A 24620-nucleotide genomic window follows, 5' to 3' on the forward strand; every position below is an offset into this window, starting at 1 on the left:
TAAATTTCTGAATTGAAGGAAAAAGGCTTTTAGTCCTGATCCTCATGTAATGACATCATGCATTCAGCTCTTTTCATTACACTTTCCAACCAACGGCCTCAAAGAACAATAGGGATTTTGAGGCCTCCGAGTTACACAGAACTCAGGACAACAGGAGACAAAATGAAATACATAAATGAATGAGCAGGAGAGTGACAAGCTAGATAGACTGCAAGTTGAAAAACAGTGCCTGCATCATACTACTACTATGTTCAGCTGTTTGTCATTCCAGTATGGTTATTCCAACGCTTCAGCATTAAAGACACCTACTCCTCTGCATCTGGACCAGAAACTTTTTCAGTTTTTATCTGAACACAGCTTTTTTTAAAACGTTGCTATTAAAAAATCAGCAAACATACAGCTTCCTTCAGCACACTGGTGACAGAAAATTCTTGTTTCACATTCAGACTTGGAAGTTTTAACTCATACACATTTTATCTTACTAAAAACAATCTAATTTTGAAAATATTGCAACAGGAAAAACAAGTTTCAAAGCACAGGACCCAAAACAGCTCAAAGATCTTTTTACTTTTCAGACATCCTCAGGGAAGGAGGGAAAATCCCAAACCTAAACAAAAAGGCTTTTACCCCACTTGTAACTTTAAGAAAGCTCTACAATGCTAAGATAGGTAAAACCAATCTGGCTAAACCCACCCCTGAAAGACTGGTATTTCTGTTGTCTAGACTTCGTACATCAATCCAACAAGGGAAAAGATGGACAAAAGCAAGACAGAACTAAAATGATCTCTGCTCTGAGGATCAGCAACAGACAACGTAAAAATAAGCACATCAATTATTTGCAGAGTTTTGACAGAGAATGAAACAGTTGTCTTCAACCAGAATGCAAGACCAGTGATACTGTTTTGTGTAAGAAGATGTTTATCTTACCCCCTCTCTTACCTTATCAGACACATGTCCTTGCCCTATTCAGAATCCAGCCAGTCACAAAATTCCATCTGCAACAAAAGGAAAAGTCCATTAATACCACCCTATAACCTTACAACAAAAGACTAATAAGCAATTCAAGAAAGAAGTCAAACTTCTACTCCCATTCCAGTATAATCTCCACCCCAGGCAAATCGCCCTCCTGTCTGCGGCAATCTGGGAAACCTGGATATAAAGGTATTAATGATGTTGTAACATGTTCTGTAAGAAACACGCTCTTCCTCCTTTGGAAAGGTTAACAGAGGTGGCCAAGGCATACAGGTTGCCCTACCGAGTCATAAATAAGTCTGCAGCATCCTCTCATTAAATTAAATGAACATCAAATTATATAATCTGCACAGTTGTAAAATGAGACCAATGGTAATGGCTAGAAATAATCACAGCAGCCTTACACATTGTGGAGACAATTTTCTGTCAGCGTATCAAGCCAGGGTACAGTGCACCTTTTATCTGCAGGCCAAAAAACTGTCAGAACAGTCTTTCTTAAATATGGCAAAAGCGTGCAAGATACTGATAGAACAAAGCTCTCATGCACAACTTTAAATGATGTCCCGATCAAGTGCATTTAATTTTTTACTACCTTTACAAACCATCTTTCAATGAAGCAAAGCTTTTTTCAGGTAAGCAAAATGCAATTTAGCACACCGCAGATCCCCAAAGAATATCATGAACCTAACAAACAATGCTGCAACCTTGGAATTAATTATCTAAAACTGTGACAGACTTGGGCTTGAACAAACCCTGCCATGACACAGTTAAGTAACGGAGGCATGACCTGCTAAACTCAGCCAGTCAGTAGACTTCCAGTTGGAAAAAAATACCTTGAAAAGCTCATGAGACTACCTAGAGAGAGAAATGTGAGCCCAGGAGATAATATCCCACCAGACAAACCCCACCACTTGCACTGCTAGTGTTCTCAACACTCTGCCCACCAACATCAGAGCTTGTTAGCCCACCACCAGGCTGAAAAAGCTCAGAAACATGTACATGAAATGGCTCATTATGAGAGAATAGGGATGGTGTCCTTTTAAAAGACTCATTTCTCAGCCCAGTTATCCTTGGGGAGATATGGCAGGAATTGAAGGACTTAAAGCTAATTATTTTCACGTTAACTTATGTTTGCTGTAATGACTCTGCAAAGAGCACTCCCATGCCTAAAGCACAAACTCGTGCCACCATCTCCCCACCAGCAGGACAGAACAGTACTCAGGTCCTCAGCCAGGAGAACTGCTGCGAGCTGGGGTCCTGCTACCTTTCTGTGGCATGCTTTCTTTTTTTACGTGTAAGTTAGCACAGCCTTGTAGAGATAAAAAGAAAGCTGTCATATACTGAATACCATTTCCTCATCTTCTACTGGTACAGTTTACTCCCTCCTCTTATTTCCTCCTCTCAGTTGCCATTTGCTTCATTCAGAAATATCTTTTATTCATAAGGCCACTGATCGTTTTGGTTTTGGCATTACCAGAAACACCTTAGCAACATTATTTCACTGAAGGTGGGTTTTTTGTTTGTTTGTTTTTTGTACAAAGAAGTCCCTTAGCTCTCACAACAGAAAATGATGAGGAACTGGAAAACCACTGGCCAGCCGAGTATTGCTGTGCTCCTATTCCCCTGCCAGCCCTGACTTTCCTCATGGCTCAACCTCTTCCTGGCTATTTTCAGACAGTCTGCAACAATCGTACAAGAACAATGGAGAAGTTTGTTTTACTCAAGGAGCAAATGTTTTTCAGCTTCCAATGTAAATATTTTAATTAATAGACTTTAAAAAAGAAAAATATATATATTTTTAACACTCTACTGCCCTGCTAGTGTTGACATTCACCCAGAGCTGTGGGAACGGATTCAGTACCTGACAAAAAAAGTACAACACTGAACGACAAGGCTTATTGTCTTCAGGAAGAGCACTTTCAGAAGCAAATAAAAACTGATGGTGAATTTGCTGGGAGAACCTGGAAGGAAAAGTATGAAAGCAAAGTGAGTCTGCTCAGTTCCTGCACCAGGCTAGCTCATAGTACCTCCCATCAAGATAGTGGACCTATTTTAATAGCCAACTAATAGAAAACCACAACCTAAACTGTTTCCAAAGCAACAATATGCCCAGTGACCAGGCTACAAGTTAAAAAAAAAAAAAAAAGTGATGACTGTCTCCTTGCCTCAATCATCAGTACAGCAGCTCCAAACCACACCAATGTTGCAACCCCCTCCACAGAAATGCTGACACCTTCTCCTGAGTTTCATAAGTGTTGTGGATCCCATCAGTGGGAAGGGACCCAAATTCTCTTCTGCTGTGTACCACTGTTTTGGCACAACAGAAGACAGCAGAGCAGACACCATGCTGCACTGCAGGGCTGCTGTGGCAAAGCAGCTGGCCCACGTACCTGCAGCTCTCCCATCAGCCATGCCATATCCCTCCTCCACCTCGGACAAAGGGACACATGTTGGATGTGCTGCCATTGGCAGATGGCTGGCATTCAGAATTTTACTTTATTTAAAAATAAAGTGGGACACAGATGGTGCTGTTCCCGTTTTCTCTGAGCCCAATTGGAACGTGATCGCAGGCGTGCCTGAGCAGGGAAGCTCAGCCCTGTGGCGTGCTTCTGTACAGATCCATTCAGACCAAACAGCCCCTCAAATAGCTGTGCTTCCTTCCCCCTGCCTTTCTCTTGTACCAACCTCTGCACATCCGATGCCTGCTAGCAACAATTCCCTACCATATCCACCCAAAACCACTGCATTTGTGCAGAGTGCTTGTTATGCTCCCTAGGTGCTGTAATGCCACCCACAACCACCCATGCCAGCAGCCCCATCCCCTGCAGACCACCTGGCACCAGGCCCATGCTAGGAAGTGGGGTGGACCTACTGCCCACCCAGCTGTAGGGCCTACAAACTGAAGGTGCAGCGAGATCTCCAGATTGCAGTTCATTGAGAACAAACCTTCCAGACACCTAAATTAGCAAATGATAACTATTAACCACTCCCCATTAGGATGGGGAGATGAAGGAATGCCTGGCTCCTAATTGAGAGAAATACTCTAATTTGGCGGCAGCAGCAGGACACCCTGGGGACCACAATGCTGTTGCTGGTTCTGCAGGGGAAACAGAAGTGCCAGGGAGGCCAGTGCTGCTGTGGAAGGAGGGAGACAGAAGCAGATGTATCACCTGCACAGCATGCAACACCACGGTACATGCACTGGGAGGATGCTGAAGGGCAAGGATGGAGGGACGGATGGACAGACAGATAGATGGATAGAAGCTCCCCTCATGGCAGGGCCTCAAAAACATGAACACTGGGAAAACTCTCCTACCAAGTGCCCCAGGCTTGCACCAGTCCTTCCAATCTCCCTTCTGACCTCTGAAAAAGCACTGCCATGTTCAGCTTTTTCACATTCTTAGTGAATCAGGGACATACAACCAATGCAGTCGTACCAACTTCTCTGTGGTCTTCACATAGGGGCAAGAAGAAATGCTCCTGAAAGGAGCAGCACATTCATAAACTTCCTATGCCTATGAGATGGAAAAGAACAGATGAATGCTAATCCCTCCTCCATGCCTCCAGCAGCAGTTTGCACTCTCCCACACAGAGGGAGGCCGACCAGCCTGTAAAAATGAGTCTGAGGACAGATTGCAAACTCCCTTCTACACTGACCCTGTACAGTACGGAAAGTGAAAGTCAGCCACTGTGCTGCTGGTGGAAGATCACGGCACTCTGAGGGGCTGCTTTTACACAAACAACAGAGCTAGACTGCTCAGGATTGCATCAGTACAATGTATGTGCTATGTATAATATTCTGCTCACACACTACTTGCACTGTGTAACATTTCTTATGGGGATTATTATTAATGATAGAGAACACTTCTGCCTAATTGTAGGAACACAGCGGTCTACAACATAGAAGAACCACTCCATGTGAGATGTTGACAAATCTAGTACTCCTCTGCAGACAACCTGACCCCAAACATCCACCTCCTAACCATTAAGCAGGCCGGCAACAAACACAGCAATTACAGAGTCAGAGCAGCTGTTATCACATTTCTTGAGCAGTTCAGTGTCTAAAAGGTATTTCTGAGCATACAGTACTGTACATGCACCGAACCAGAGCCAGGAGGAAAAGCTCTAGGCAGGAAATCGAAGTGCATCTTAGATTAGCACAGTGCTATGCTCAGATTTGGTTTTGATTTGCAAACCTTGCTGGCACTGGCTAAGCAGCTGATTAAAGTTGTGTTGGAAAAAAAAAAAAGAAGTCAAGAGAGCTAAAATAAATTCCCCAACATACACGAAGTTGCCCTGGCAGCAGCCAGTACCTCTAAGACTGATGAAAGATGTACCTTTCTCAGCATGTTTCACAGCCCATGTTCAAATTTCTCTATCTCCCCCTTCAAGTTGCAGGCAAATACCACACAGGAGGATGCAGCAGTGGGAGCATATAGAGAGCCCCACCACCACCTCTAAAGCACTCTGCTGCCTGCTGAGATACCTCACAACTAACCATACTCCAGCACCAACTTGGCTCCAAACAAATATTCAATGGCACCTGGGCAGGCTTCGAGCTCTAACTGTCAATTCCAAAGCAAATGAACCCATCCCACAGCCCAAAGATGGCAGACCTGGTGCTCAAATGCACAGCCAAGTGATTGCAGCCATGGCTTTGATTCTGCTGAAACCTGCCTGGCAGGAGCCATTCTGGAAGGATTCGCTGCCTTGCCCTAGCTCACATAAGTCACGGCAGCAGGGATGCACTGCAGCTGGTACTTCCATCAGGGTTGGGATGGAAGTTTTCCTGTGGTAGCCTAGAGGAAAAAACTGAGCCCTGAAGGGAGAACTCAGATGCAGACTGAGAGGAAAAATGCATTATTTAATATTAGTGTTTATTAATATCCGGGCTTCAACCGTGGATAAACAGACAAGGATCTCTGCCTGTGCACATACTTAAGAGAACTGTTTACACATGAAGTTCAAAAGGATGTCCTCATTTTATAAATAATTTGATCCGATGGCTACATCAGGAAAAAAAAAGTGCAATTTAAGGCTACAGAGAGAGGCATAACACCTGGTTACTGATGTCTAAACAGTGGGGGGCAAAGACTAAACAAAGGGGTCTCTAAAGCTCAGCAAATAGTTTTCAGCACACAACAAACTGTGACTGTTCCAAATGAGGACTTCCAAAAGTTTGCTTACCAGCAAGTCATTCTAAACACTCAGTACTTCGAGGCCCCATAGAAGGCCAATGCTCCCTTTGTTGCTCCCACCCAACCACACAAAACCCCAGCCATGCTCTCCCCACACTGTTCCACATGCACAACATGCTAGGAAGGGTGCACGCAGAACCATGGGGTGTGGAGGCTGCAGATGGCAGAGACAGAAGTGCTCCTCTCCTCTAAGAAAGGGGAGAAAAATCTGAGCTGGACCCATCAAATGCTCACTCATGTGTGCATATATGGTTGTAGCTGCAAGCATATGCAATTTGCTTGAAATCAATCATTTTGCATGCCAAGGAAGAACAAACCCTGCACACAAGAAACTCATTACTCTATAAAGAAACAATATTTCAAGCAAAAATTCACTCTTCACTTCAGTCAAACGCACAAACTTCATTTGTTTCCAGTTTTGCTTCTCAGTGGGGAAAGGATCTGTGATCAGCAACAACAGCCTAAGTGGTCTCTAAAGATGTTTCAAGAGGTATGCGCTAACCAAAATTTTGAGCAGTTACAAAACAGAGCACATAATATTCTCCTGTGATATCCATTTCTATGGTCTGCTGCAAGCCATAACGGTGGGTCATACTGAGAACACACTATGGGATGTTTTCAGTTCAAAGGGAGAGACAATCAAGAAAGACAGAATGTGACTTTTTAAAGTTTGTTTTTAAAGAAGGATTAATGCAATTTTAGCATAGCTAAATGCTGTGTAACTGCACATACACAGCATCACTAAGATATGTCCAACAATAGAGTAGAACTACAACTTCTTGGTCCAGAGGAGCAATGTGGACTGCAAGCCTTTAACTTGAAATCAGTGACCAGACGTGGAAAAAAAGGCTCACCCGGCTGCAATCCTTGATGATGACTTCATCCTGCACTGCTCCCTTGAAAAGCATCAGCTGAGACATCTTGCCCAAAGCAGCTCCTGCAGAGCACAACTCAACCAAAGAGGAGACAAGGGTGCCAAAAATAACAATAAAAGCTTTTCCCTCAAATAATGAGGTATCCCTTATAATTCAGCCCTATAAAACCAGATTCGTCAAGTTCTAAATTGGGTTATAGCAATATTTCATTACAGTATAAATCTTCTTTACACCCTAGTAAAGATGCCTAATAATTTAATATGCTATAATTTTATTTTTTTACATCTGGAACTTGTCAAAATTATCTGAAATAGCATCTCCTTCATAGTCCATTTTCCATCCATATCTAGCTTCCAAAATGTAACTGGTTCACACTCCTTGCATGCAAAAACATTTGTAAAGTGTGTTTGTGTATGGACTAAGAAAGGTTGTAATTATCTCTCATGGGTTTCTTAGGTCAGTGTACATCCTACACAGGTTTCAAGATTACCCCATGCCAGTCAGAGTATTGGGTTTTTATTTCTGAAGGCAGTAGTAGCACTTGAAAAGAATTCATCTACAAGTTAAAATTTCAAAAGGAGAAAAAAAATCCAGATCCAGAACGTTTAGAGCATTTACTTTTAAATAGTAGCAAGTTTTGCCACACTTTTTGACTGAAATGCATTACCCCAAAGGATTCTAAATCAAAACTGTTTCATGTTATTGTTTCAGTGTCTGACATGCAAATGAAAGCAAATAAAACACACTTAAATGGGCAGATAGGAAAAAAAAACATCAAAAACCTCGCCAGTACTTCTTGTTACTGTCTTGTGACTCTCACTCCTTCCTAGCTAATCAGGTCTTCAATACAAACAGAAACCATTTCAATGCAGTTACCGTAACACGCCTGCACTTAACGGCACTGTGAGAAGTTCAGAACACGACCACATCAGTGCTACAGAACACAGGCATTTTTCTTCATCAAGTGGGAACGGTGAGAACTGCTATGAAAAGTTACGACTTGAAGTCTGCAAACAACTGATGTCACTTGCTTTCTGAATCCGAGAAGCGGGCACAGCTTGCAAACCTGCTTCCTGCTGCCTCTTTACTTGTCTTTAAGGCAGCACAGCACAACCAGCATCACAGCGCTTAGGTGCCAGGATCATCAGGGGAAGCTGGAATAGACATTCTAAATCTCAGCAAGCGCAATTCAGTAAAACCTGCACCAGCCATTATTAACAGAAAAGGCAGACTGCTCTTCTATTTACCATATCTCTAGGAAGCACACATGTAATTTTGTTCTTTACTCTACCAAGACAAGGGTCATTGATAGCGCATTGAGAAGCTCATTCATAGCCCAATCCCACAAAATCCCATTACAACACTCCAGAAAGCATCTATATGAAGTGTGGGCAACTGAGACACACGTGTGACCAGTTGCTTCTCATGTGGCTGCACAACCTGGAGCAGGGACTCAACAGGCTTCAGCTGAAAAAGTGAGTGGCCATGCCATAACCTGCTGCCCTTGCTTCCCAGGGCAGCTTTAAAGAAGGAAGAAAAAGTTTTACTTATGTGTATTAAAAAAGGAAAAGGTTTTTTTTTTTTGTTTGCTTTTTTTTTTAACTTGATATATTTTACACTTCAGTAGGGCTTTCACAATGATATTCTAGTCACATTTCCAACAAATTTAATATCAAACAATTCCTGAAGAGCAAAGACATTTTGAAGCTGTTCACTGCAACACACTGCAAATAAATGAAAATGAACAAAAAAAAAGCTAGGTTCTTGCCATCCCAGGAGCTTGCTGACCCTCATTCACCCAGCCTCCCGAGAGAGCGGTTTGGTTTTTTCCAGTCAGTGCTAGGACCAAGGCTGCAAACAGGGAGCACCTTAGCTCACTGTTCCTCCTCACATTCCAAGGAAACAATCTGTCTGAAAGATTTTATTTTTTCCCTTAAATGAGAACACTTATTTCTGATCAGTGTCCAACCAGTTTCCCCAAAGCTTTTTGAGAATGAGGGTAGTATTTCTCACCAATGAGGAAGTGAGGCTCAAATGAAAGCTGCCAGGCTAATGCTGACCTGCAGGAACTCTACCAAGTACACTGAAATTCTTCTGCATTTAGAGCTCCATTACAAATTCAAAAAAAAAAAAAAGAAAAAAAGAAAAAGAAAAGAAAAGAAAAGAAAGAAAGAAAAATGGTATTCAGTTATCAAAATGATACTGGCCTTAAAAATACACTTCTAGCAGATTTCTGCTGTCATTATAATTGCTCACATCAAAGTGGGACCCATTCTTGATTCTTGTCACTCTAAATGCACTTCGCCAGGCAACTCAGTTAATTGTAATAGGTGCCTTGAATTAACTTCACTTTTGTTATTCTACTCAGTGCTTTGTATTTCACAACATCTGCAGCTGTATATAAACCAAGTGCATGTTAGTATTCATTCAGTTTTAAACAAGTGGCACACAACAAAGTAAACATAAATACCTGGTCCTACATTACCAAATCACTAATACCTCAACCAAATACTTCTGCTCAGTCAGCATTCTTCTTTAAAGCATGCACATGTACACAAACACAAAAACTTTCTCCCCAGAATGGCAATTACTGGCTGTGGAAAAAAAAAAAAGTTTTTCTTTCCTGGAGCATTTTTATAGCAAGGAAAATAATACACAAAGAATTCGCTAAAATCATGTGCCTGCACACCGATTAGTTAAAATATCTCATCTAGAAAGTGTAACCAACAGTTACTTCTAACATGCACAGTCACATAAGTGGTGCTGTCCTCAAACTACTACTGACAAGCATCTGTATAAACAACAAGGAAAGGACTTGAGTGTTCATTACACAGGTAGATCACATCTCACCAATGAGACTCAGAGCTTTATAGATTTATAACTAGCAGTATACATTTTTAACTATTGCAGCCCTAGTTACTCTTCAAACCTGGCAGAGTTTGCATCCCAATGCACTTAATCTTGATTTTGAAATCAAGATCCACCAATTAAACTATTAAAATCCTGAACATTCACTACTGCCCTCCCTTTCTTCAAATCACACATGCACAAAAAACCAGAAAAGTCTCCCGCATCTCTTCCCAGAAGTATGCTTTCTAGGTTTTCACTTATACAACAGACCAGAGCCTGCACCAGCTGATCTGTGCCAACTCTGATGACTCTGTTTTCAAAATAAAAGACAGGAAATTAGTCATGGTAGAGTAACATCGCTAGGGGACAGTTTGAGTAGCCATCATCAAGATGTGCTTGGTAGGATGTGTGACAGAGGAAGATTGGTATCTACCACTTCCTCTTCTCAGATTAAAATTAAAAAAAAGAAAAAAAAGAAAAAAAGAAAAAAAAAGAAAAAATTAGAGAGGCAGTCCTTTCTTCCCTACTGTGGACTACCCCAGGAGGTGGAGAGGGTCAGTGCACCACCCGCAGAAGCTGCAAAACCAGAAATTTGGTGGTGAAATTCCCCAAAGCCAAACACACATGGAGTTGCACCAGGCTGGTTAGATAGTGGCTTTATTGCATGTTTCAGAGAGAGTTATCAAGACCACAGACCTGTAAGGCATCAGACTTGCAGAAGGACAGTTCTTTCTAGCCAAGTGAAACCTGTTTAGTTGAGGTAAACAGAATGTCTGTGTCCAAAAAAAAAAAATAAAATAGAACATCCTAAAAACACACAGTCTCTCTATAGCTAAACCAAAAGAAGAACATCACATCACCATATCTCAAACCCATAACAGGAAAACTTACTGGGGGAAAAGCTCGTTAGGAGCTGGGCTATGCCCCAGCACAAGGATGCACTGGAATATGGGTGAAGTCCCTGGCCAGCCAGGCTCACCCAGTGGGCGGCACTGACCATAAGGAAATTTTAGAAGCTAAAGCAATTGGCAGCTCCCCCTTAGAAAAACCTGAACAGCTTATTTTGGCTACTAGCCAGAGCTAAATCTGAGCTGTGCAGCTCCAATCCAACAGATTTCAACAATTACAAGAAGTACGTGCTGGCTGCTTGCAGTGCCGGCTCTATGCACCTTGCAAGTCTGCTCTCCTCAAGGATGATACCAGAAACAGCCAATGCTCAACAAAAATAGTGTTTTTACTGCTACTTGCAAAAGACCAACACCACAGGCAGGGAGACGTGCATCCTGTTTTCCTCCACAGCCCATTCGGACTGTCCCAGCACCACGCCAAGCCTACCCAACTCTCCAACACATGTGTACATGGGAGTTAGCAGAGGTTGCTGAGATTCTCTAGCCAACAAGCTCCACACCCTTCAATGCCACATACTGCCAGAGAGGCAGGGAGATGGTGGAGTCACCATCCCTGGAGCTGTTCTGGAAATGTTTCAGTGTTGTACTGAGGGTGGTGGTTTAGTGGGAAATACCGGTGATAGGTGGACAGGTGGACTGGATGATCTCAGAGGTCTTTTCCAATCTTGGTGATTCTATGGTATGAGGACAAGTACAGAAAGGCAGGACATAGCCCTGTCTGTTGAAAGAAGAGGAAGTGAGCGAAGGAACAGTTGTTACCAAGACAGAGACATACTCCTAAAGCACTGCCACACCAGAAGCACACCACGGAGACATAACACCCAACAGGCCTACTCTAGTGGAAGTGGTTTGCAAAAAATGTGCTTTTTTCCACACTTCCATATCCCTCACACAGGGTGAAGGAAGATCAGTAAGACCCTCTGTGAAACCAAGAGAAAAATCACACAGTAAAGAGGATAAGAGTACATTCATCATGGTTGAACTTGATGATCTTAAATGCTTCTCTCAGCCTAGTAGATTCTATGAAATGGGAAACCATAGAGAAATAGAAACCCATAGACTGCAGTAGTTTGGAAAGAGGGACAGTAAGGGAGCAGCTTCCCTAGATGCTCTGAGGGCTGCAAGATGGCTGTAGGAGAAAAAAGGATCTTTATTTTCATTCAATGACATCAACCTCTCAAAGTTATCTTAGGCAACCACTGCACAATGGCAACATCCTGCTCTGACATGTGCCTTTTAAAGCCCTCAGCACAATGCTTTGCCCTTCCTTACTTTTTCTCCTTGGCCTCTTCTCAGACCCTGCAACGGCCTTTGAGCTTCTCTTACTATCCCATGGATTTTTGCACGGTCCTGAACACACCAGCACCAAGGCACGATGAAGCCAGTCTGCTCCCTCCCCAGGAAGAAAGAAGCTGGGAGGAGGAGGGACTGGGCAAAAGAGCCTCTACCAACCTCAGCTGTAGCAATCACAATTTGGCCAAATCCAATTAACCCACCTGCAACCCTGCTTTCTGGCAGACTGGTGACTCCAGACTGAAAGGGCTTTGCAGGTAACTCTATTTTCTTTACTGATGCTGTTTTCCTTTATCCTCATTAACATTACTTGCTTATTCTATGAAAAGCAGGGAAGCTAACGACCAGTTATGCTGAGAGCTGTATAACACAACAAAAGCTTTTCCCTTTTCAACAGTGAAGCACCTTACGATCCAAATTTTAGTTGCTTTCACTTTGAAAAATAAAAGAAAGAAGTTTGTTCTCCCTGCAAAGCCTCCTCCTTCCAACCACTAGTACGAATTTTCCAGATTTCTAACCTTATGTTAATTATATAGCCTACTTTACTTGAAGCTTCAAATGGAGTTTAACAGTAAACATGATGTAAATAGTCTTGTTGGGTTTTTTTTAAGCTTACCGGGATCATTACTTTATTCCAGCTTCACACAGCCAGGAGAGAGGAAAATACATACAAGCAAACATAGCAAGAAATAAAGTAGTGTAAGGCTGTGATTTAGTATAAAAAAGAAAAACTGATGAATGAATAATATAGGAATGATGGATTAGGTTATTTGGTCGTATGCAGGGATACAAGTACGTGACAGGACCCGTATTTGTACAATGCAAATGTTTGGTGAATTGGAGTTTCTCTTTTGCCTCCTGTCACATTCATTTCTGCAGTTTGTCCCTGCAGCCTGGGTGCAGCACCATGCTGCCCAACATCTGCTTTGCCTCCTGGAGATGAGAAGCCTGCCTTTGGTCCAGACTCAAGCAGTTCTAACACCTTTCAACACACACTTCTTTAGGGATAAGACAATTAAACCCGCAACAAGCCGATTCTTTCTTGCCCAAATGAATTCACCATTCATTTCTGGATGTTTTTGGAACAAAATAAATGGTATTTTCCTTAGAAATAAATCTCCTCATCCCAGGAAAAAAAATATGCCAACATAAAACCATTCAATGCTATTTGTATTTAGAACTCAACAGTTTCAAGACCAATCTTCTTTAGTTATTAAAGCAAGTCAGGAAGATACTGTGAAGAGGTTAAACTTACACTTCAAATCCACTGCTTCTGCTATTTGAGAGTTTTAATACAGATACTATCCCATAAACCTTTCAGCATCATATTTATGAGCACTCATTTCTTTCCATGGAAAATACAGAGTAGATGACCAACACATCACTGGTGAAAACTGCTATGCAATAAAATAACCCACAGTCACCAGAATTTATAAATTCTTCTAAGAAAGTAATGTGTGCCAAGCCAAGCAATTATGATGAAATTACATTAGAAGCCTATAGATTACATAGAAATAATTTGCACAGAGCTGCATCTGCACAAAGACATACATGCATTCATGCTTTTGATGGAAAATAAATTCTGACTTCTCACATCCAGGTATTTTCACTTGAGCACAAACCTGTAAGATTATTAACTATAATAAAGCTCTAAAATGGATGCTAAAACCACGTTTGAGGGCAGCATCAGACATTCCAAAAACATATATAAGCTGAGTTCTGGTGCACTATATAAAGGCAAGTTTCAACTAGAAAGCTTTAATGTGATTTGTGGAACTTTAAAAGCACTCATAACAATTTTAATAGTTTAAAATATTGGAGCTTAGTCCCAAAGAGAAACAGCTAGTACTAAACTGCCATTTTAATGGAATTTCTGTACCCTCTCTCCACACTCTACTTTATAAATAAACCTCTAGACTTTATATTGATTTTTCTTAGCATGATAGATTGAGCCTCTCTCACAGAGAGGGCCAAGGACCAGCCCGTGAAAAATTACAGGTTTACAATTTCTGAAAGGGACAACAATAACAAACCCCCCACAGGAAAACTACTGCACTATAATGCATATATGTGCATGACTATTGCTCTTCAGATCTGCAGTACACAAGTACATATGCATATGAAGACCTCTTTACTAAGCTTACTGTCAGAAACAAAAGAATATCATATGTAGTCACATTGTGTGCTGTACATCTTTTCAGTTACAAAGCACAAACTCATTTCAGTATCTACCTAAGTAATGCTCTGAAGTGGTATGGGTCACACCACCATAACTGTCTCAGGGCGAAGGAAGTTCTGTAGTGTAAAATCCTTCCAGAAAGTCTCGATGGCAAATAGAGCAACAGCAAGCCTATGTTACTGCACTGAGCAGTGTGGCAGCCTCCAGGGTCCCGCGCCAGGCAGCTCATTGGGATACTGCCCTGCTGACCCAAATTCTGCAACTAGCTCATCCACTGTGAGTGTCACCAAGCACGTTTGCGGTCAAGCCGTGAGATCATAGCTCCTCCTGCATCCAAGCTAAGAAACACACTGCAGCAGCAGACTGAAAAGTTACTACTCGTGCACAGATGGGAGTGGAATGGACTCATAACCTACTGTCAGTTTTCTGACACAGAGCATGACAGCGTGGCTCACATGATCCAATTTTCAGTTACCAACATTTTGCTAAGGATAAGCAGAACAGCTGATGCCACAAGTTGGATTTCTTACATAAGGAAGAACATGGGGGACAACAACAACAACAAAAAGGAATCAATACAAAACTGGCAGCAAAACCTGAACTTAGTAAGTACAACCATTGATATTTTGCAGTAGTTCATCTTTATTTTATTTGGGTTGCGTCAGTTTATTTTTTTAAACCTGGATCTATTCACTGTACGTATGTGTGACCAGATGAAAAAGATTCCTCGCACAACTAACTATACAACTCATTCTTTACAGGATCTTGAAAACTCTTGTCTGCTTTAATTTAGAAACAAGGACAACAACAAAAAATAAAAAACGCAACATCTGCCATTTCCATATATGCTCTTTATTTTACTAGTTCTTTACAAGAAATGAAAACAACAACAAAACAAGAAGGCCACTCCAAAAATAATTTTATGTCTTCTCTGACTGTCTGAAATATGTTAATTCTGAATCGCTGAGCTGTAAGTTCCCCAACTGAAACACAAAAGGAATGGCAGTTCAGAGAGCTGTTCACTGGGATGTAGAGATGGAATGAAAGATTTACCTGAGATACTGGGGCATTATTGTCATGAAATGCCCCAAAATGATTTTCAGTGAACACAGCTGCAGTGATCCAAGTCCAGAGTGACTACAAGTCTCTCCCTATCTTCTCAGTAGTTGTGCTTCTTCAGAGAATAAAAGTTACAAAAAAAAAAAAAAAGCCAACTGTGGTAGTAATCATTGGTGATCTAATACACACGCACACAACACAACAGCAACCAGCGATACCACAAACAGCTCAGGATGATCTGCACTACATACAGGGAAAGGTGGGGTCAGAGATGGGGAAACAACCAACCTACAGATCTGTTAGCAGTGCTAACAGCCATGTTGCTGCCCTGTGAGGAACACCAACTTCAGAGGCCAAAATTTTCAACTCAACCTTTTTTCTAGCACTGTAGTCATGCAATTCTTTCTCCCCATTAGAAGTCTAATTTTAAAATACCACAGCCTCAGCTCACAGACACCTGCTTCTAACAATTATCAGAGAACATATGTAAGAGAAAATAACAGCATATGGCCATACAGCTAACTATGTTCATGAAGAGCTCCTCTCAAGCTCTAGAAGGGACACATGATTTAACTAGGTTTTTCTGAGGGGGCACCATCACGATGTGTGTGAGCACGCGCTTCTCCAACATGCACATACAACAATACCAACACGTGACCCACATTTCTCCCCTGGCCATGTCTGTGCACAGCCCTTCGGATGTGTGCATGCTCCTGCTCCCTGCAGGCATACCCTGCACTGCCTCTCCAGTCCCTTCCAGAGGACTATTTCAGAAGAGCTGAGCCAGGAAACCATAAAAAAGTACAAGCTGTGTGAATGGGACTCTGCAACTATTGCATGCTAAGAGTCTGGTCCAAAACTATGGATGCAAGCTGTTGTTGAACGTAGCCTGAAGGCCTCCTTCTCCTCCTCCCAAGACCAAAGAAACACAGGAAGAGAACACAAATCTCCATGTTCATTACAGCAATTGATGGCTTTGTTATGACACTTTTTTCTTTTCAGTAACTGGAATCAGTTCTTTCCTCCATCTTAGACCTCCCCAGATAGTAAAGATAAATAAAATCATGCTGTGTATAGAATGTTGTGCCTGGAAATTTACAAACACAAGAGTCTGGATGATGGTTATACTTTGCTTTGTCTCTGTGTGTATTTGGTGCCACCACCACCATCATCATCATCATAAACTGCCTGCTGCTTGTGATCACCTGAATTCAACATCACATTTCTCTCCTCTCTCTTCTGAATGTGTTTATTTTTCCTCTGGGAAGTGACTTACTTAAAAATTGCCTTATGATTAACAAAGGCAGCAATCAACTTTCCAAAATGCCAACTTTGATTTGATTCCTGTTTCCAACCTTCCAACCCCTCAAACTACTGTAGGAAGACCCCAGCCCTCTGTTTCACATCGCAACAGCTGCCTGAGCCCCAGCAGGGCTGTATGAGCTCTGCTGCATGTATCACTACCACAAAGCTTTCTCTAAGCCAAGCTTGGCTTTGCACATGGGACACTCAGGTTGTGACAGTGATCCCACAAAGTGTATGCTGCTAGAGGGTCACCACATCCAGTCGGGCACACAGAAATGAAGTAAACTCTACTTCCATTGACTTCAAAAGGCTTTAGACCAGATCTTTATTTCTCATATTTCATTGTATGAAGATGCAGTTATGGCTCTTGAATTGAGATGAAGTTATCTGCGTGCCTGGGGCAGCAGGGAAAGACTCAAAGCACTGAGCTAGCACTCAGTAAACAATCCAGCAGGGAGGAGAAAAACGCCTGAATGCTGTAGCATGGCTGACATAAACTGTGATGTCATTTCCATGCAAAGGCTGGTAAAATAAAAAAATAAGATCTTTTTTCAGATCCAAGCTACAGAGATATGTAAATCATCTGGCTTCCATTTCAAACAAATGGTGTGAGATAACACAACTTAATAACTCTTCCAGCCTTCATTCCTGCTCTTCAGAGGGCTTCCAAACCACTGCAGGATTAGATCCTGTAGAGAGCAGGAGCCAAGCCACTTGCACAGGCACGCAGCTCCACTGCAGTCCCACCCGGCAGTGCCAGCACTGTCTGGTTCTCACTCTTCAACACGATGTTTGATTGTTGGCTTTTTTTTTTTCTTTTGGGAGGAAGTAATTTTAAACAAACTATCAAAAAAAAAATTCTCGCTGTAACAACTATAAAGCAATTTTGGCACAATCACAGCTGAAATTAACATTTCTCTAAGGACACATTAAACAAGCCAACCAAAACAGGTTGGGATCAGAGAGAAAGAGCATCAAATAATGATAAAAAATACCCAGCTAAATTAAGAAAAAATAAATTTCCACCAAACAGACTAGAAGCCTCACACAATGCTACTGCATTTGAGAAACGCAGAAGAAGACTGCACAAGAATTTCACCTTTTTAATGCATTTTTTGTTACATTACCTTCTTTTTTTTTAAATAGTAAAATCACCTTCTCCCCAAAAAAGTAACTCTTTGAATACAAACTTTGCCTTGAGTGCTTTGCATACCTATTATGCCAGTAAATAATTTCAGAACTTAAGAACATTCATGAGAAAATTCAACCTGGAGGGTAATTTTCCTGAAGTTTCTACTTGGCAAATGAAAACAGTGCTTTTTACAGATGAATATCCCTCCCTGTAATTTTTCTGTTACCGTCATGTAAATTGGTATTTCACACAAACGCAGCTTGAAAACTACCTTATGAAAAAAAAAAAAAGGCAAAAAAAAAAATCAAACCAACATGCACAGGACAGGGCAGAACAGTACTAATAACATGTAGGCACAGGTTTCTACATTAAAAAAAAAGTGTTGTTGCATAATTTATTTGCTTTCTTACTACTTTCACAGATTAAGAAAGATAGCGACACTATGAGATAACTAGAAGATTTCTTTTGCCTTTAGCTCAGTAATTTGCAAGACTTAGGTTTTCTGTCTTTTCTTCTTGTTGCTGTTCAATGGGAAAATACTGTGGAAATAACAGTTACCTGAATTCCCAGCCTACAAAGCTCGCTTACGGCAGCCTGATACAGCCGCTCATCCACCAAGCACCATAAAGAAAGGCTTACAGTAAGTGGTGACTAATCTCCACAGCACATACTGTATGTGCATCACTGAGTCAGCCTGAAAGTTTGTTCATTCACTCGAATGTTGCTTCTTCCATCCCCTTTGCTGTGATCTGCAGACAGACCCGACATCTGGCTCCACTTCATTCAAGGAGACGTTCTTATTGTTTTAATAGGCAATAGGTGCAGGTACAAAATGTCCTGCTTTGGGACAAGACTGACCTAAATGCAAGGTACGTGCCTGAACAACTGCAGAAAAGCCAACCAACCAACCATAAAAGATCCCATGTTTGCCATGAGCGCAACGCTGAGACCCATAAGGAAGGAGGTAGCAAAAGAAATCCCCTGTTCCCACTTCTGGCTAGCAGTCTGACAACCTAGCTGTGCAAAACATGTGAGAAAGAACCAGTGACCTGGTCTGCTGGTTGCAAAAGCAGCAGCCAAACAACGCAGGCACATACTACAGACAGCTACAATGGCCACGTATGACTTCACATTTGATGGATGCTAAAATAAGATGCCCTGTTCATTTGTTCTCTTTTTTCATTTCTTGCCATTTACATAATTGGCGGTATGGATTTTCCAGAAATAACCTGAAAGTAAAAGTTCCACCTGAAAAAAACTGTGCTAAGTATAGCATGGGGCTTAAATTTAAGGATTTTCTTCACATCACTGAAGCACATCACCTGCTTTGTAATTACAACTCTTCAACTAGAAAAATATACTTACTACAGCATAATGTAACTACAGTAAGAGCTGCCTTAATACACTGACCCAATCTTGCACCTCCTTTCGAACAGTCACACAAGTAGTTCAGCTGTCTACAGTATGAACACACATTGCTGCAGATGACTAAAAATTGAAAAATGTGGCCCAATACAAAGAGCACTTAATCCAACAGAAGCTTCTCTATCAACCAGCTTCATGCAGCAGTCTACATGCCACTTCCACAAAGTCTGCATCGCAGCCTCCTGAGTTTTGGACCAGCGCCTACTGGCTGAGAGCTGGTCTTTAAACCAGATGAGCCTATGTTATTTTAATGAACCTCTACTTTAACTAACGATCGCTTAGTTAGCCTAGGGATCACATGCTAACAGACTGGAAGCAAGAAAGTATCGTTCCCTTCATAAATTATTGTAATTCTGCAGTACTAGGCTATCATTTATAACTGCACACTCAATATTCTGATTAAAATTTCTTCTGAAAGTTGGAAATCTTGGAAATAATAGTCTGCTAGCACTTTATCACCCCTGCTCATATCTGGCACAATCTTGCTATGCAGGCAGCCACAGTTAGCTTACCGTACATGCTTTTCATTAACAAAACAGCACTTAACCCAGTGTCTTTTTTTCAGTGCACCTCCCTTCTCAGGTGTATTATTTCTTTAAATCTAAAGCCATTTTTAACTTCAAAGGCTAATTTTTACTATGAGCAAAATGAAGGGTAAAATTCATCCTCTGTAACGCATTTTTGGTTTTTGAGCGTACAAATGGAGAAGCCTTTTTTCATTTTACCTGCAAGGCATATTCTCTTATTCATGCTTTTTCATTATAATAGCAGCAACTTTAGAAAAGTATTAAAGTTCATTATAATCCAGCTCTTTCAAAACTTCATAGCCCTGAAAAAAAAATCACTTTTCTTCAGGTAAATTTTTCTTCTCATTTTCTGCTTTTATCAAACACAAACGTAGGCAGTAGCAACTCGTTTTTATCTTGATCCATGCAGCTCAGATACCAGTTTACTCCACTGACAGAACAGAACAAGCCTAGATGATGAAAATATTCAGAGGATTTCTGTCTATCACCTCCACTGTGAAGTCTCTTCTACTCTTGAAAACACACAGCATCAATGAAACAAAAAGAAGAGGGAGAAACTACCAGCCTGCACCTCTGCAAACATTCTGACTTAGAAGAATTACTGCCATCTTAAATGAAGATATGTCCCTCCTGTACTCATAAAATTTGGTTTCAACACAGTTATGAATATGAATCTCACTTTTTCATACTTAAATTGTCTGCTTATTCAGCAATTTCTCTCCCTCCTCTCTGTAACTGATGCTTTGCCATGCACACTTACAGAAGCAGGTGTGGATGCTTTACAGGGCATTCTTGCAGATGAAGACTGCAAGGCAATGTATGCTTCACTGCCTGCATTTAGAGACGTTTAATAAAGCAGATAGCTGAATCCAAAAACCCATCCTATCCTAGCGTGACTAGGATGGTGAGGGTTCTTCTGGACAGAGGCAAGAATGCCACTGCTGCTCCTCAAATGCATACAAAAATACTGCATCCTGCCCTGCCTGGAATACTCCTGTTGAGTTGCACTGCCAAAGAAAGAACTTCAAACAGGTTTACTCAGCCTTTTATATAAAGCATCCTTGTTGAACATCTCACCACTAAAGCATGTCAATCTCTGAGAAGGTTTTCTGCCCTAATTTCGCCAGGAACTTATTAGAATATCACTGCAAATACTTGTTTATTATCATTGCTGTGATGCTGAATTCACACTTTTGCACTGATCAATAAGAACTAAGTCAACATACTACACACCCAGCCCACACATGAAGAAAACTCATTTAACAAGGAGATCAAAAGTTTTATACCTTCTATTGCTGTAAAATCACAACCAGCCTGTTGGTTTTGCCAGTTATCTTTGAAGAATGATTGGAAATGAATGAAAAAGTAATTCTGGAAGCACATACTGAAATTGCAGATATAAAACAGAGATAGGACAAATGCAAATAACCACGTGGGAGACCCTTGCCTGAATTCAAATTGCACGGCAGGCCAACAGACGGCTGAAGTATCAACGCTCCTGAAAAGCCTTCATGTAGGTGAACATGAAATATTTCTTTTGTTTCATCAGAATTCATAGGGTTAGCAACTGGATTGCTCCCACTCACTCCCCTTCAATACATCAGGGGCACGAGCAGCAACCAAACCACTGCACTCAAAGCTGAGCTACACGCAACGTAAACTTGCGGTTTGGAGGACTACAACCTCTCACATTCAGCAGACACAGCTTCGGTAACTGCCACAGAGCTTATCTGAAGTCCCACAGCAACCCAGGAGCTATTGCAAGTAGCTGCTTTCAGCCTCCAGAGAGAACACAAGGTGCGGAGCTCTTGCTGCTGATATAAGCGCACATCCAATCCAAAGACGACCACCCAGCTCGTATGCTCAGGATGAGACAAAACGAGAGGCAGCCAAAGGGAAGCAACGGAGAATTTATTTAAGGAACTCTGTCTACATCTCAGGGCTTTGGTCGCCTGAATTTTTGGGAAAAGAAAGCTCAGCTTAGCTACATAGGGTCTTCTAAGTACTAATCATTGTGGCAGATGTGAATCACGTGAAGAATGGCCAGCATCCCCATTTTATTTAATACCCCACTGCTGTTAACACTGCTGTTCAAGTCTTAACTTCATAAAATTAGCTAGTAACTAGAAAATTTGCATGCAAAAAAAAATTGCACTATTTACTATTTTATATTACTATTTTATGCTGATTTTCTGGTACAAACAGGCTCTTCCACCAATACGTTCTCTCTGCACTCAGAAGGAGTACATAGGGCAGCAGCAGAGACACAGCATCAAGGGAACATGCCCAGCAGGTGAAAGGGCCTCCTGCCAAACAATCCCACTCACCTGTTCCTGCATCATGCATTACTACACTGTCCAAAAGAACATACAGTCTTTATTTCTGATCAAAGTGAGTAGTAACAGCATCTTATCTTATGCCTTCAAACTTTCACAAATCTGTAATGCAGTATTTCCAAATCTGCAGGACTCTGAAACTGTATTCAAAATTAAAGTACATGGAAAAAAAAAACCACAAAACATTACAGTACATGAATAATACAGTTCCTTCTTACAGATTAATGACATTCAGTTCTGTATGCGTAGCGTAGGACTATTTCAACTCATGCAAAGCTCCAAGAGCATTCATTTCATCTGAACTCCCTTAAGAACATCATACTGCAAGAGTACCCATCTGCAATTGTGACACAGGACAGCAGTGTTTACCCCACTGACTGCTTCAAAACTATGTGCCAGGACTGTACTGCGTGTTCTGCTAAGAAAATGGAAGAAGTTACTATTTAGGTCAAGTGTAAGATTAAGAGAGAGAGGGAAAAAAAAAAAAAAGGCTTGTTAATATAGCTGTAATTGGCATAGCCCTCCAAATGTAAATAGAGATCCTTCCAAGAAAAGGCATTTCTAGTTTAGATTTGGCATGTGAAACATGACGATACTGGGAAAAATACTGTTCTGCTAATACAACTGGAGATCAGACAGGATTCTTACCCACCCAGAATGGTTGCAAAACCCCTTGATCCTCTACCATGCACTGTTTTATCAGCAGAGTTTTTATTTTAAATGGGAGAATGTATTCAAGGCCATTTCTAAACCCATGACTATCACATTTTTTCTTTTAAATAAAAGTCATGTACAGACTCCACTCCTACCCTCCCCACACCCCCTAAACACCCATACACTAAAATATGTATAAATAAAGGAAATGAAACTTCCCCATCAATGAAAATAGTGTATGTGGGGGAGAGTGGAGAAAAAAGACAAGAATGAGTCTGAAGAACATCTTTGTATGGTCAACTTTTTAAGATACCAAACTTCAGCTGTTTAAATTTAATAGTCACTTACTTCACAGATTTGGGTAAGGTTTGTTCATCACAGGTAGGTCCTGAAGGAGTTATTAAGGTTTTAAAGTTCATTCAAACAGAAAGGACTTGGTGTAGGCTCTGTATCTCAAATGGACTCTGTTATCCTTGAAGAGACCTTGTGACAGGGTGAACAAAAAAAATCTCCTTCCTTTGAAAACAGCAACTAATAATTCAACATTTAAACTATACATGTTCTGCTAGAGCAGTCCTTCCTCAATCCATGTTTTCACAGTCTTAACACCACCCCAATGTTAGCTGGAGCTTTTAGTACCTCAATCAACGGCTTTCCTCATTACCAAACAAAGATTTTTGACAAACAACATAACAACAACAAAATATAGCAAAAAAAAAAAAAAAAAAAGAACATCTACAACAGTCCTGCTTTGCTATAAATGCAACTAAGTCCAAATGTGGAAAAAAAAAGGCAAAACAAAACCTTGCAGCGCAGCACTTCAAGGACATATCACAATGCAGTCTCTATCAAAAATCTTACAATGAGCACTTGACGAGGGGAGGGAGGGAGGGGAAAGGCAGCAACCATTTTCTTGCTGGACTAAAATGACTTGAGAAAATTTGTGATAAGGCCCAGGATAGCTGCCCTGCAAAGGTCTCAGCGGTGGAGTAAGGAAACTTGGTGTCTGGGGCTGTGTACATGGAAAGTAAACTGACCAGGAGATGGAAAGCTGAAGGTCAGAGATTTGGATGAAATTCTAAAAAAATTTTGAACTGTAAACTAGAAAAAGACAAGCCTCCCTCTCCTCAACACCCACAGCCCCCGCCCCAAAAAATAAAAAAAAAATCTGCTACCTTTTGAGTTCACATCATATCAGCACCTTGGGTCTTTCCAGAGCAAATTATCAGTCACTATGAAAACTTAGGTGGGCTGTTTGTGTGAGACACGTTACCCTTTGTTACGGAGTAAGTTGAAACCACAAGACTCATTTCACTCAGAACCTCAAAATACACTCAACACTATAGAACTCACCCAAAATGCTGCAAGACCCTAAAGTCTAGTTTTCTGAAGAACACCCCCTTGCAGTGTAATGTAGCATCCATTATAAAAATGTGCTGTCAGTGCCCCAAATCACCATGTTCTTGACAAGAAAGTAACACAGACTGTTTGCCTTCTTATTTCAGAGGCAGCAGAATCACAGAACGGTTTGAGCTGGAGGGGACCTCAAAGGCCACACAGCCCCAACCCCAGCTGTGGGCAGGTCTGCCCCCACCACCATAGGTGGCCCAGGGCCCAATCCAACCTGGCATTGAGTGCCTCCAGGAACGGGGCACAACAGCTTCTCTGGGCAGGTTGTAGCCTGAAAGCATTTTCCAGCTTTTCTCCACACACGTATCGCTAACGCCCTTTTCTCAGCAGAGCTCTCTGAAAGGGAGCAGTACAGGAAAGCAAGGGGACAGCACGGGATTTGGGTACCAGTCAGAAGAATCAACCAAGTGCCCATGTTCTAAGGACAAGCTGTTCCCCAGAAACAGGTCTGCACTGGAAGGACCTGGAGCTCCTGTGGTGCTTTCAGCCCCTTGCTT

General features: G+C 41.5%; 1 protein-coding gene across 4 annotated transcripts in view; it reads right to left on the reverse strand.

Moving 5' to 3' along the window:
* Nucleotides 1-24620, reverse strand: part of TRERF1 (transcriptional regulating factor 1) — a 98374-nt gene that overhangs the window by 69880 nt on the left and 3874 nt on the right. For all 4 annotated transcript variants that reach the window (XM_065751861.1, XM_065751692.1, XM_065751947.1 and 1 more), the window contains exon 2: nucleotides 940-995. The gene's annotated coding sequence lies outside the window, so the exon portion shown is untranslated. The remainder of the gene's footprint in view (nucleotides 1-939; nucleotides 996-24620) is intronic.

This window comes from Cyrtonyx montezumae, unplaced genomic scaffold (genome assembly GCF_038088225.1).
Source record: "Cyrtonyx montezumae isolate F1298 unplaced genomic scaffold, pur_monq_1.0 scaffold_0, whole genome shotgun sequence".
NCBI lineage: Eukaryota > Metazoa > Chordata > Aves > Galliformes > Odontophoridae > Cyrtonyx > Cyrtonyx montezumae.